This window comes from Anomaloglossus baeobatrachus, chromosome 1, assembly GCF_048569485.1.
Source record: "Anomaloglossus baeobatrachus isolate aAnoBae1 chromosome 1, aAnoBae1.hap1, whole genome shotgun sequence".
In the NCBI taxonomy this organism is placed as follows: domain Eukaryota; kingdom Metazoa; phylum Chordata; class Amphibia; order Anura; family Aromobatidae; genus Anomaloglossus; species Anomaloglossus baeobatrachus.
Window position 1 is genome coordinate 779797169 of NC_134353.1, and position 13189 is coordinate 779810357.

Genomic DNA, 13189 nt, shown 5'->3' on the forward strand with positions numbered 1-13189 from the left:
TAATGCCAGCGTCGTTTGTGCGTCACGGGCAATTAGTTGCCCGTGGCGCACAAAGTCGTTAACCCCCTGTCACACGCACTTATTTGCTGAGCGACGTCGCTGTGGGTGGCAAACATCCTCTTCCTGAACGGGGAGGGATGTTTGGCGTCACAGCGACGTCACACAGCGGCCAGGCAATAGAAGTGGAGGGGCGGAGATGAGCATGACATAAACATCCCGCCCACCTCCTTCCTTCCGCATTGCCGTCGGGACGCAGGTAACCTGTGTTCATCGTTCCCAAGGTGTCACACGGAGCGACGTGTGCTGCCTCGGGAACGATGAACAACCGGAGCACAGAAGGAGGACCGACATTTTGAAAATGAACAACGTGTCAACGAGTATTTTTGCTCGTTTACAGTCCTTCAATGGTGTCACACGGTACGATATGTGTAACGATGCCAGATGTGCATGACTAACGACGTGACCCCGACGACATATCGCCCAATATATCGTACCATATGACGCCGGCATAATTGTTTGTACAAAGGAATGAGGCAACTTTAGGTATCTGTAAATTGCAACCATGGATGAACCAGACTTGTGCAAGTCCATAATTCTCTTTCTGAGAGCTTTCATATTGAATAGAGTTGAGTGGACCTGTTGTAGTTCAGGTTCTACAGGTTCAGTCAGACTTTTGGTAAAGTTCTGTTTTGGACCTGAACTTAACCAAAACCTCACAGGAAGTCATTGATTGGGCAGCTCGGTCCTCTGCCCACATACTGCCAGCCATAAACAAAGCACTTCTGGGACAGGAAGGAGGGAGGCTTTTCATTTTTTTTTCTTGTACAGTCATGGCCAAACGTTTTGAGAATGACACCTAAATTATATTTTCACATGATCTGTTGCCCTCTGGTTTTTAATTGTGTTTGTCTGATGTTTACATCACATACAGAAATATAATTGCAATCATATTATGAGTACCAAAAGGTTATATTGACAGTTAGAATGAGTTAATGCAGCAAGTCAATATTTGCAGTGTTGACCCTTCTTATTCAGGACCTCTGCAATTCTCCCTGGCATGCTCTCAATCAACTTCTGGATCAAATCCTGACTGATTGCTGTCCATTCTTGCATAAGCAATGCTTGCATTTTGCCAGAATTTGTTAGTTTTTGTTTGTCCACCCGTCTCTTGATAATTGCCCACAAGTTCTCAATGGGATTAAGATCTGGGGAGTTTCCAGGCCATGGACCCAAAATCTCTATGTTTTGTTCCATGAGCCATTAGTGATCACCTTTGCTTTATGGCAAGGTGCTCCATCATGCTGGAAAAGGCATTGTTGGGCGCCAAACTGCTCTTGGACAGTTGGGAGAAGTTGCTCTTGGAGGACATTCTGGTACCATTCTTTATTCATGGCTGTGTTTTTAGGCAAGACTGTGAGTGAGCCGATTACCTTGGCTGAGAAGCAACCCCACACATGAATTGTTTCAGGATGCTTAACAGTTGGCATGAGACAAGACTGGTGGTAGCGCTCACCTCTTCTTCTCCTAATAAGCTGTTTTCCAGATGTCCCAAACAATCGAAAAGGGGATTCATCTGAGAAAATGACTTTACCGCAGTCCTCAGCAGTCTACTCCCTGTACCTTTTGCAGAATATCAGTCGGTCCCTGATGTTTTTTCTGGAGAGAAGTGGCTTCTTTGCTGCCCTCCTTGAAACCAGGCCTTGCTCAAGCAGTCTCTGCCTCACAGTGCGTGCAGAAGCACTCACACCAGCCTGCTACCATTGCTGAGCTAGCTCGGCACTGCTGGTAGTCCGATCCCGCAGCTGAAACAGTTTTAAGATACGGTCCTGGCGTTTGCTGGTCCTTCTTGGGCGCCCTAGAGCCTTTTTGGCAACAATGGAAGCTCTCTCCTTGAAGTTCTTGATGATGCGATAGATTGTTGACTGAGGTGCAATCTTTGTAGCTGCGATACTCTTCCCTGTTAGGCCATTTTTGTGCAGAGCAATGATGGCTGCACATGTTTCTTTAGAGATAACCATGGTTAACTGAAGAGAAACAATGATACCAAGCACCAGCCTCCTTTTAAAGTGTCCAGTGGTGTCATTCTTACTTAATCATGACTGATTGTTCGCCAGCCCTGTCCTCATCAACACCCACACCTGTGTTAATGGAACAATCACTAAAACAATGTTAGCTGCTCCTTTTAAGGTAGGAATGCAATGATGTTGAAATGTGTTTTGGGGGTTGAAGTTCATTTTCTTAGCCAATATTGACTTTGCAAGTAATTGCTGTTCAGCTGATCACTCTTTATGACATTCTGGAGTATATGCAAATTGCCATTAGAAAAACTTAAGCAGTAGACTTTGTAAAAATTAATATTTGTAGCATTCTCAAAACTTTTGGCCATGACTTTATACATTATATTCGATAACACTACAAGTGTCTCGCACCGGGCCAAGCACCGTGCGTACCCAAGTACAGCAATGTTCACTTGAGTGGTTTGCACACGTAAAGTACCCAAACTCTGATCTCAAACACTGGGTTTTTTTTATACAGTCTGTGTTCACTACAAACACTACAAACACCGAAGTTTAACTTTGGATCGGCTAATCTCTACTAGAGATGAGCGAACCTTTGGAAGTTCAGTTCAGAAGGCACAGTCAGACCAGAGATAAGGTTCAGTTTGTGACAAAGACCTCACCCAAACCTTAATGGAAGTCAGTAATTGAGCAGTTCATGTCTCACTTTCCACCCACATGCAGCCAGCCATAAACAGAACACTTCAGGGAAAGGGTGCGCAGGGTTTTTCACATTTTTTTAGTGTGTGTGTGTGTGTGTGCCCAGTACATTAGATCATGCTTATTTTAAACCAGTGTGAGCTGTTGAAACACTGCACGTGGCTTGCACGGGGCTGAGCATCAATCATACCCAAACACAGCACTGCTCACTTGAGTGGCTGGCACTCGTAACTCACTCGAACGTCACACCCAAACTTTGATTTTTTGGTAGTCGGTTTTCAATCCTAGACCTGGAACCTCAGGTTCGCTCATCTCTAATCTCTCCTAAAGGTGAGCAAACCTGAAGTTTGGTGTTCAGTGTTCATACTAAACACAGTCCATTCATGTGAGCATCACTGTGCTTGAGTACACTCTGTGCTCAGCCTAGTGCAAGCACTAGGGGTAACAAAAGTGTTATCGGATGTAGTGTGTACCAAAAAAATGAAAAGTGTAAACCCCCACCAACCCTCCTCCAGAAATGTTCTGTTTAAGGCTGACTGCATGTGAGCAGCGACCAGAGCTACCCAATTAGTGACTTCCATTGAGGTTCAGGTCAAGTCCAGGACTCAAACCGAACTTTATTAAAAGTCTGTCTGAATATGCAAAACCGAATTTCCACGGGTCTGCTTATCTCTAATTTCTATTATTGAATACATGCTTGCCTCACATTATGGCTGTGTGCAAGTTTCTGGTCTAGAAAAATGTAACACTTTTGTACCCATTGTCTTCTTTCTTTCATTCTATTTAGAGATCTCTATATTTTTTGTGTCAAAGTCTCTTCATTTGTTTTAATGATTTTCTAGTGTGTTAGTTCATTTTTCACACACTGGAAAGTACTGTGGAATATGTTGGCTACATAGATTATTATCAAGAAAGGATATTGAATAATTACTATGCATATTACTTACTGCTGCATAATGTTACATACTGCCTCAGAGTTTTCATCGACTACATTTGTTGTTTACTAATTATAATTTTAATCTGAAATGTATCTGAATAAACTTTGTTATTCAGTGTGAAGTAGATCTGCAGCCATTGTTTTGCAGAAAGTATCCACCCCTCCCCTTGTGTCCTCTTGAATTTATCTAGTCGAGAGTCTGTCAATATCAGTTCTTTTGGGAACACATTCCAATGTTTACAGCTGTTACAATAAATAATTTGTAGCTGGGGATTACATTTCTTTTCTAACTAGAAAAGTTGAACTTCTGTTCTCTTTGGAAAATTATAATTCAATACGGTTTTTGCACTGAATATTCAGAGAAATGTTACATTATTGTCCATAATGTTTACTAAAATATCTTTCAGACCTCTTTTCAATTTAGCTTTTTGTTTTCACCCATGCTCTAATGAGGATTTATTTTATTTTATTAATTAGGTTTATTTGCACCGACTAGATGTCTGTTACAAAGAACTAGAGCACCACATGACACTTGACCAAATGCTTACTTTCGAAAGGTATAGGCTGTAGCTCAGAATTTTACTCATAGACTGACCTCAGTTTTTAGCATTGATTTTCCAATTATTTGTAACAGTAAATTTATTGCATACTGCTTTGACTTTTAGTACATTTTATCTTTTTCAACAAGACTATTCTTGAATCACCTTCTTTCTCTTTATGTTTTTATTGTGTTTTTTCCAGAAATTGGCAAAAAGTGGATTGTTCATATGGACTTGGATTTCCTTAATAGAACTGTCCAGTTGGACATTACTAGAGATAAGCAGAGCAGGCAAAATTTGAATTTGCCGCTGTGAATGGATTTTGAAGGGAAATTCTATTTGTAGTGAAGCTTTTCTATACAAATTTATTTTCACTTATCATGTTCTGTGGTCTCTCGAGACCACAAATTATAATAAACATAAAATGTAAAAAACAAAGAAAGTGCTTACACTCACTCTTCACTCCTCTTATTGACCCCTATGCTCCTCAGTGTCACCCATCCAGTCGTCAGATCTTTTGGTCACTTCTGCAATTGCTGAATTTCTAGGACTCCTTGCACTAGTCCAGAACTCTCAGCTCCGATGAAAGCCAGAAAGATTCAGCGCATGCACACGAGAGTTCACACTATTCCAAACTTTAAACAGAGCCAAGTTCCAGCCTTACATAAGAGACCCAGGGATTTCAGTGCTTATGGGGCATTTATAAGATGCAACAAGCACCAAACGATTGATATTGAGGAGCAGTTGAGCCAGAGAGGTAAGTGGTAAGGTGAGTATAATTTTTTTTTTTTAACCTTTTAATGGTCCCTTAAGGGTAAGAAAATGGTGGCTAGTGACTACCATTTTGCTGAGCCCACACAGAAGAAAATTACAAAAAATTTGCATTTTCACGAATGTAGATTTTTGTAATATTCAAGTAGAATTAATTAACACTTAACTAAATGTATCATCTCTAGTATTAATGCCTCCAGACATGTTTAAAATTAATTTAGAACAAAAATAGTAAAATAGTATAATTATCCACTGATGGTTTTTTAGCCCATGCACATGACCATATTACAACTGCAATATATTCTGAGATGTCATGCTGTACTTCCATATGCTTTTGGTCATACAAGAAGCATATGGGGGGTTTTTGTATAGACCCCCAAAAGAACTGTGTCATATTTCATCAGAAAGCGTTATTCTTAAATTTGCATCCATCATACAGTATTGTGCTAAGGCATAAAATGATGGCACACAAAGCCATATGGACTCTGTGTGTTGCCATATTATGCATGTGCATGACAGACAAGAGATTATCTTGAGTTTCCTTGATATACAGAGGTGGAAAATGTTTTTGTAACAGCAAAACCATTATGTAGATAACCAGTGCTATTAGCCGATTTTAGACAGTGTGGGGCCTTAGGTAAAAAATAAAAGTGAAGGCTTACATTTTTCACCTACATTATATTTCCAGTATGTCCACTTACCCTAGCCTGTCAAATAAAATATATGAATAATACCTGACAATCACGTGTCCCACAAGGTATGTGCAGATAGTACATCGACAGCTCATGTCACATCCTGATGCAACAATGAGCTATGCTAGACAAGCACGCTAAGTTTAAAGGTATACCCAGGACTAAAAAAAGTTATCTAAGTACAAACAGGTAGGAAGTTGCTTCCTGCCTTTTGTGCCTGGCACTATTGTTCACCAGCACACAGCAGTCACAGACCTCTCCTGCCAGTGATTCTGATGCATCTGTTGATCTTGTAACAACAGAGTGGTGGCTTATCAACCACTCTATTATATAGATGGGGTTGGACAGCCAACATCATACTCATTTACACCTGGCTCAACCCAGTTAGGCATCAGGTAGCTGGCTGTCAATCAACATGCCATCAGCTGTCCCACCCTGTCTACAGAGCAAAGTGGAAAAAAAGCCTCCACTCTGTTGACAAAGCCACTCTATCACTGGCAGGAGCAGTCTTTGGACACTCTATGATGGTGAATAATTGCACCAAGCACAACAGGCAGGTAAGTTGCAACTACCAACATATTACTTCTTGTGTTTTGTTTTTTATAAAGTCTTGGATATACCCTATAAGTCAAAATATTCACATAAAGTAGGTGTCCCATGTTGAAAACAAATTATCATCTATCTGAAGGATGGATGATAAGTTATTAATTTGTGGGAGTCCAACCATGGGGACCTGCTCTGAACAGTAGAACAGGTAACTTTTATCCCAAGTAAAATAAAGAAGCAGTGAGCATACTGTGTGTAACCTGTGCTCCATTCATCTCCTATGGGACTGCTGATCTTTGCACTCAGTTATTTATGGTAGCCTTAAAGAGAATTACTAGATCGGCAGACAAGCATTTCCTGTTCTTATTTTTGGTGTGGGTTCAAGAAGGCTGACACCCACCAATTAGTAATTTTTAGATAGAAACTAATCAGCAAATTTCACTGGAAAATCCCTTTAACATCCAAATATCACAAGTGTTTTAGGCCTTAGAACCTTAAAGACACTGGTATTTTGGGCATTAAGGATATACAGTAGTAATCAGTTTCTTTTTTTATTAATGTGTTTCAAATAGTCTACATAGTCATGTGAGGGAGGGTTTTCACAAGATAAGTTGTAATTTAATGCCAATATTTAGGCTTACATATAATGTTGTTGAAAATTTTTAATATTTACTATGTTTTTGGAAGAGGGGAATGGAAAAAAAACTAGCAATTCTCCAGTTTTTGGCTATTGTTTCAAAAGCGATGTTGTCACTAAGCTCACTGGCAACAGAACCATTGTGTCTTGTAATCCTGTAAAAGGCTGCAGTGTGAGGTGACTGAAACAGCACATCATCAGAAAAACATTCAAAAATGCACAGTTCAAATAATCGAGATGCTGCAGTCGATCACAGGCTCCAGTGGTCCTGTGGCTGGTGAGTACCGTGATGTCATGGCTTTTGGTGCCTGTGTACCGCCCCCGTGCAAGCAGCCAGACTGCTGCTTGGATCCGGATCCGCGGTGGCTCAAGGGGTCTCCAGACCCGGGGGTCGCTCGGCCACTCGATGAGAGGGGGGCTATGTACAGGGGTTTAGAAAGTTTGTGAAACCACCCACGGTGTGTGGTAATGTGAGGAGGGACCACCGCTGCCGTTGGGGAGCCCGGTGACAATAGTGTGGCAGCTTGATGTTTAACCCCTCCGTGGGTAGGGGGTTTGTGTCCCGGGGCCCGTTTGATGGTTGGTGATTGGGTGCCGTTGGGGATCAGGACAGGGGTTTTCAGTGTACTCACTCAGCCCAGGAATAACAACACCGACAGCTTGTAAACCAGAATTCTGAGAATCACTGCAGCTTGTGGGGAGCACGCTTGGGTCCGTACCCTTGGTGTTGCTGTTAGCCTGTGGCCCTGTCCTTGGCACATTTGTCTCTGTTGGACCCTCGGGCATAAAACTCTTTGGGTCCTGCTCACACGTATGGCTAACGGAGTGAGCTTGCTCTCAGGGTTCACGCGTAGGATTTCTTTGGACTGTATTGGAAAAGTCCTATCCCATCGGCGCGCTAGTACCCCGATTTTGGAGCGGGTTGGGGATGAAACTTCAAGTCTTCACCCCCGTCGGGTAAATTACCGGAACGCGTGAAGCTACTTTCCGGCCTAGGGTCTATGTACCCCGTCGTGCCCTGGCCCCTGCCCGGTGATTGCTCAAGCCCTCCTCGGCAGTCCGTGCCCTCTGACACTATCCCCTGCGACCGGGGTTCCAGCTCCTACCAGGCCCAGACCAACGTCTGCCACCTTGTACTCAGGATCCCTGCTCCACTTGTGACCTCTCCTCACAAGAGTCACTTCCTTCTCCTTCACTCCACTCTTCTCAACTCCTGCAGCTCAACTGTCACTTTCCTCACTTTTCCCTTACCAACCCCCCATGTGGGCGGCCCTATTCACTTTGGGCCCCCCAATGGTGTGTTTGGTGGGTAAAGTGCAAAGTGTTCCTAGGATTTTGATTGGCTAAGCTGTCAGCAACACCAAAGAACCAGCATCCGTAACCAAGGAGGGTGGATACTGTGCAGAAGGGCAGATTGCACAATACCCTCTGATAGGCCAGGGCGTCACACCAGCACACACCACAAAGATCCCAGTGGGTGACAGTAGATATTCTTGATTTTATATTTTTTATCACTTTAAAACTTTGCTTTTTCTTTATTTTTGTTTTACTTGTACTATATTAGGGATCAGGGTTGCGGACTTGTGTTTTAATTTACTGTTTGTGGCTAGTGTTGAGGTACAGAATAAAACTCACAACTGACTAAAGATGAGTGATCACTGATCCCTCCTGAGATAGCTGATCGGATCAGCGATTCTAGTCGATCCTAGCCAAACCCATTAAATTCAATCGACGACAAAAGTGATGTGTTGTAAAATGGTGTAGGGGGGCTGTAAAAGAAATAAAATAAAGGGTTTAAGCAGTACATACTTAATGAGTCTTCCCATGGCTGCAGCGCTACTTCCGGGTCCATTAATTATCTCTCATACATATTCACTGCTTTCCCCTTCCACCGGTGTCTCTGATTGGGTGCCGTTGGACAAAATGCTGTCTGTATCCTTATACTGGTGATAAGTAAATTAAGGGTCCCCCCATGTATTGATACCAGCAAGATAAAGCCACGGCTACAGGCTGCAGCCCCCAACCATGCACTTATAGTGGCGGTGTATTAAAATAAGTCGAGCTTTCTTTTTTTCAAATTATTTAAATAAATAATTTTAAAAAACGACGATTCACGTGGGAAAACTATAGATAAATACAGTCACACTAGGTACTGGTAAGTAACAAGCGAAGGGTGAAAGAGAAGGGAAACCTTGTGTCTTGATAAGGGTCAGATGGTGACCCCTGACCAAACCTACCGCTGGACCCTGGGGCTCCTGATAAGCCTAGATAGGTTCCGCACCCATGCGCCGTGCCGGATACCTGACCCTAGGTATCTCTAGTGCTGCATCCTAAATAGGTAATGAGTGGGATAAGCTCTTTGACAACCCCACTAAACACTAAAGAAATTACAAGGAGGACATACAGGGTAAAAATATATGAACTACTTATCCACAGATGACTCAGGTAGAAGCTCAGCAGTTTCAGCAATGAAACCACAGATGAGTACAAGCCACTTGCTTGCAACTTAAGCTTGAATAAACGGAATAAAATCACAAGCACAAGTCCAAGGAAGATGGAAGTATTTAAGCACATGGAGAATACTGATAATCAGAGGATGGAAGGATGGAAAGAGGGCTCAGCTAGGTCCTAAAGGGGAAGAGATGAAAACCCAGCAGGAAAGCTACCTAATCCAATTTATATAATCAATCAAATACCCAACTACCATAAAAGATAACTCTTTGTTTTAAATATATATGAACAACTGCCTGTATATAGGCTAATAAAAATTACAGCATACTTCCAAAACATCCAACCACAATGTCCATGTTCCACAACAATAATACCTAATAAATTGAGCAAAAGGAGAGACTAATAACCCCTACATCAATGGTGGTGCCATAACTTATTCACACCCTCTCTATAAACCTCACACAAAAATATAGAACATGAAAAATACACACACTGTTAATTTTACATAATAAGTCCTTTTTCCCAGTGTATTAGGTATCATTGTTGTGGAACATTGACATTGTTTCGGTAGTATGCTGCAAATTGTATTAGCCTGTATACAATACAGGCGGTTGTTCATATTATATATATATATATATATATATATATATATATATATATATATATATATATATATATATATATATATATTTATATATATACACATATACATATATATATATATATTTATTTAAAATAGAGAGTTATAATTTAGTTGGGTATTTGACTGATTACCGTATTTTTCGGACTATAAGACGCACCGGACCATGTATATATATGTCCCTCATCCTGGTATTGCCCCCATCCTGCTATATACTGCCATCCTGGTATATGCTCCCATCCTGCTATATAACCCATCCTGGTATATGGCTGCATCCTGCTATATACCCCCATCCTGGCATATGGCCGCATCCTGCTATATACCACATCCTGGCATATAGCCGCATCCTGCTATATACCCCATCCTGGTGTATGGCCGCATCCTGCTAAATACCCCATCCTGCTCATATACCCCCATCCTGCTATATACCCCATCCTGGCATATGGCCGCATACTGCTATATACCCCATCCTGGTGTATGGCCGCATCCTACTATATACCTCATCCTGGTGTATGGCCCCATCCTGTGGCACACAAAAAGAAATAAACGTTCAAAAATAAAGGTTCATACTCACCTTTCCTCGCTCCACGCAGCATCGCTTCTCCTCCTGTCTGTGCCAACATCAGCACCGCTGACCTGTGTGGAGCCAGCCATGATTCCTGCAGCATCGCTCATCCTCCTGTCTCTGCCGGCCACGGCTGTGTGTGGACACGTGCGTACAGTGATGACGTCATCACCGTGTGCACCGCTAATCTCCACACAGCCGGGGCCGGCAGACAGGAGGATGAGTGATGCTGCAGGGATCATGGCCGGTGAGTATACTGATTCACTGCACCCCACACTGATAATGATACGCGGGGGCAGTGAATACAGCCGCACATGATCACTCCAGGCTGTAGTTGCCAGGGGTGATCAGTGGGCTGCCTGTTTAGTATGCGCGAATCCTCCACCCATCATCCCGCCCACCTGTCAGCGCCAGCTTCAGCGCTGAGAGATGATGGGTGGGATGATTGGCGTCCATATGAAATGAGCGGGTCCACGTGGTCACGGCAGGTGCTGCTTCACCCTGCTAATGCCCCCGATGACCCGCACCACTGCAGCACCCTCATTTCCCACAGCCATGCCCTACATTCAGACTATAAGACGCACCCCCCACTTTCCCCCAACATTTGGGGGGAAAGGTGCGTCTTATAGTCTGCAAAATACGGTACATTGGTTAGTTATACCCTTAGTCCTATCTTGTTTCTGTATGTCTAATCCAATGAATACTAATGATGGGACCTTCTATTGCCAGAAACCACATGATTGTCTGTCACCCATGACACTTAAGGCCCCTTTACACACTGCAACATCGCAAATGACATCGCTGTAACGTCACCGGTTTTGTGACGTAATAGCGACCTCCCCAGCGACATTGCAGTGTGTGAAACACATCAGCGACCTGGCCCCTGCTGTGAGGTTGCTGATCACTACACATCTCTCAGGACTATTCTTTGGTCCTTTGTTTCCCGCTGTGCAGCATGATTGCTAGAAAGTCTCAGTGTGTAAAGTGGCCTTTACAGCGATTTCGTTAGTGACTTCCCTTTCAAAAAGCTGCTTTACAACGTCCCCAATGACTAGCTAGGTCGTTCTGCAGGTCCGTATCGCTGTTGCGTCATTTTCCAGGTTTGCCTGTTTGACAGCTCACCAGCGACTCACTAGAGACTTTGTAGCGATACTGGCCAGGTTGGGATCGCTGGTGGGATCGCTAGAAAGTCTCAGTGTGTAAAGGGGCCTTTACTCTGTAGTTACAGTCAGGGCCAGAAATATTTGGACAGTGACACAAGTTTTGTTATTTTAGCTGTTTACAAAAACATGTTCAGAAATACAATTATATATATAATATGGGCTGAAAGTGCACACTCCCAGCTGCAATATGAGAGTTTTCACATCCAAATTGGAGAAAGGGTTTAGGAATCATAGCTCTGTAATGAATAGCCTCCTCTTTTTCAAGGGACCAAAAGTAATTGGACAAGGCACTCTAAGGGCTGCAATTAACTCTAAAGGCGTCTCCCTCATTAACCTGTAATCAATGAAGTAGTTAAAAGGTCTGGGGTTGATTACAGGTGTGTGGTTTTGCATTTGGAAGCTGTTGCTGTGACCAGACAACATGCGGTCTAAGGAACTCTCAATTGAGGTGAAGCAGAACATTCTGAGGCTGAAAAAAAAGAAAAAATCCATCAGAGAGATAGCAGACATGCTTGGAGTAGCAAAATCAACAGTCGGGTACATTCTGAGAAAAAAGGAATTGACTGGTGAGCTTGGGAACTCAAAAAGGCCTGGGCGTCCACGGATGACAACAGTGGTGGATGATCGCCGCATACTTTCTTTGGTGAAGAAGAACCCGTTCACAACATCAACTGAAGTCCAGAACACGCTCAGTGAAGTAGGTGTATCTGTCTCTAAGTCAACAGTAAAGAGAAGACTCCATGAAAGTAAATACAAAGGGTTCACATCTAGATGCAAACCATTCATCAATTCCAAAAATAGACAGGCCAGAGTTAAATTTGCTGAAAAACACCTCATGAAGCCAGCTCAGTTCTGGAAAAGTATTCTATGGACAGATGAGACAAAGATCAACCTGTACTAGAATGATGGGAAGAAAAAAGTTTGGAGAAGAAAGGGAACGGCACATGATCCAAGGCACACCACATCCTCTGTAAAACATGGTGGAGGCAACGTGATGGCATGGACATGCATGGCTTTCAATGGCACTGGGTCACTTGTGTTTATTGATGACATAACAGCAGACAAGAGTAGCCGGATGAATTCTGAAGTGTACCGGGATATACTTTCAGCCCAGATTCAGCCAAATGCCGCAAAGTTGATCGGACGGCGCTTCATAGTACAGGTGGACAATGACCCCAAGCATACAGCCAAAGCTACCCAGGAGTACATGAGTGCAAAAAAGTGGAACATTCTGCAATGGCCAAGTCAATCACCAGATCTTAACCCAATTGAGCATGCATTTCACTTGCTCAAATCCAGACTTAAGACGGAAAGACCCACAAACAAGCAAGACCTGAAGGCTGCGGCTGTAAAGGCCTGGCAAAGCATTAAGAAGGAGGAAACCCAGCGTTTGGTGATGTCCATGGGTTCCAGACTTAAGGCAGTGATTGCCTCCAAAGGATTCGCAACAAAATATTGAAAATAAAAATATTTTGTTTGGGTTTGGTTTATTTGTCCAATTACTTTTGACCTCCTAAAATGTGGAGTGTTT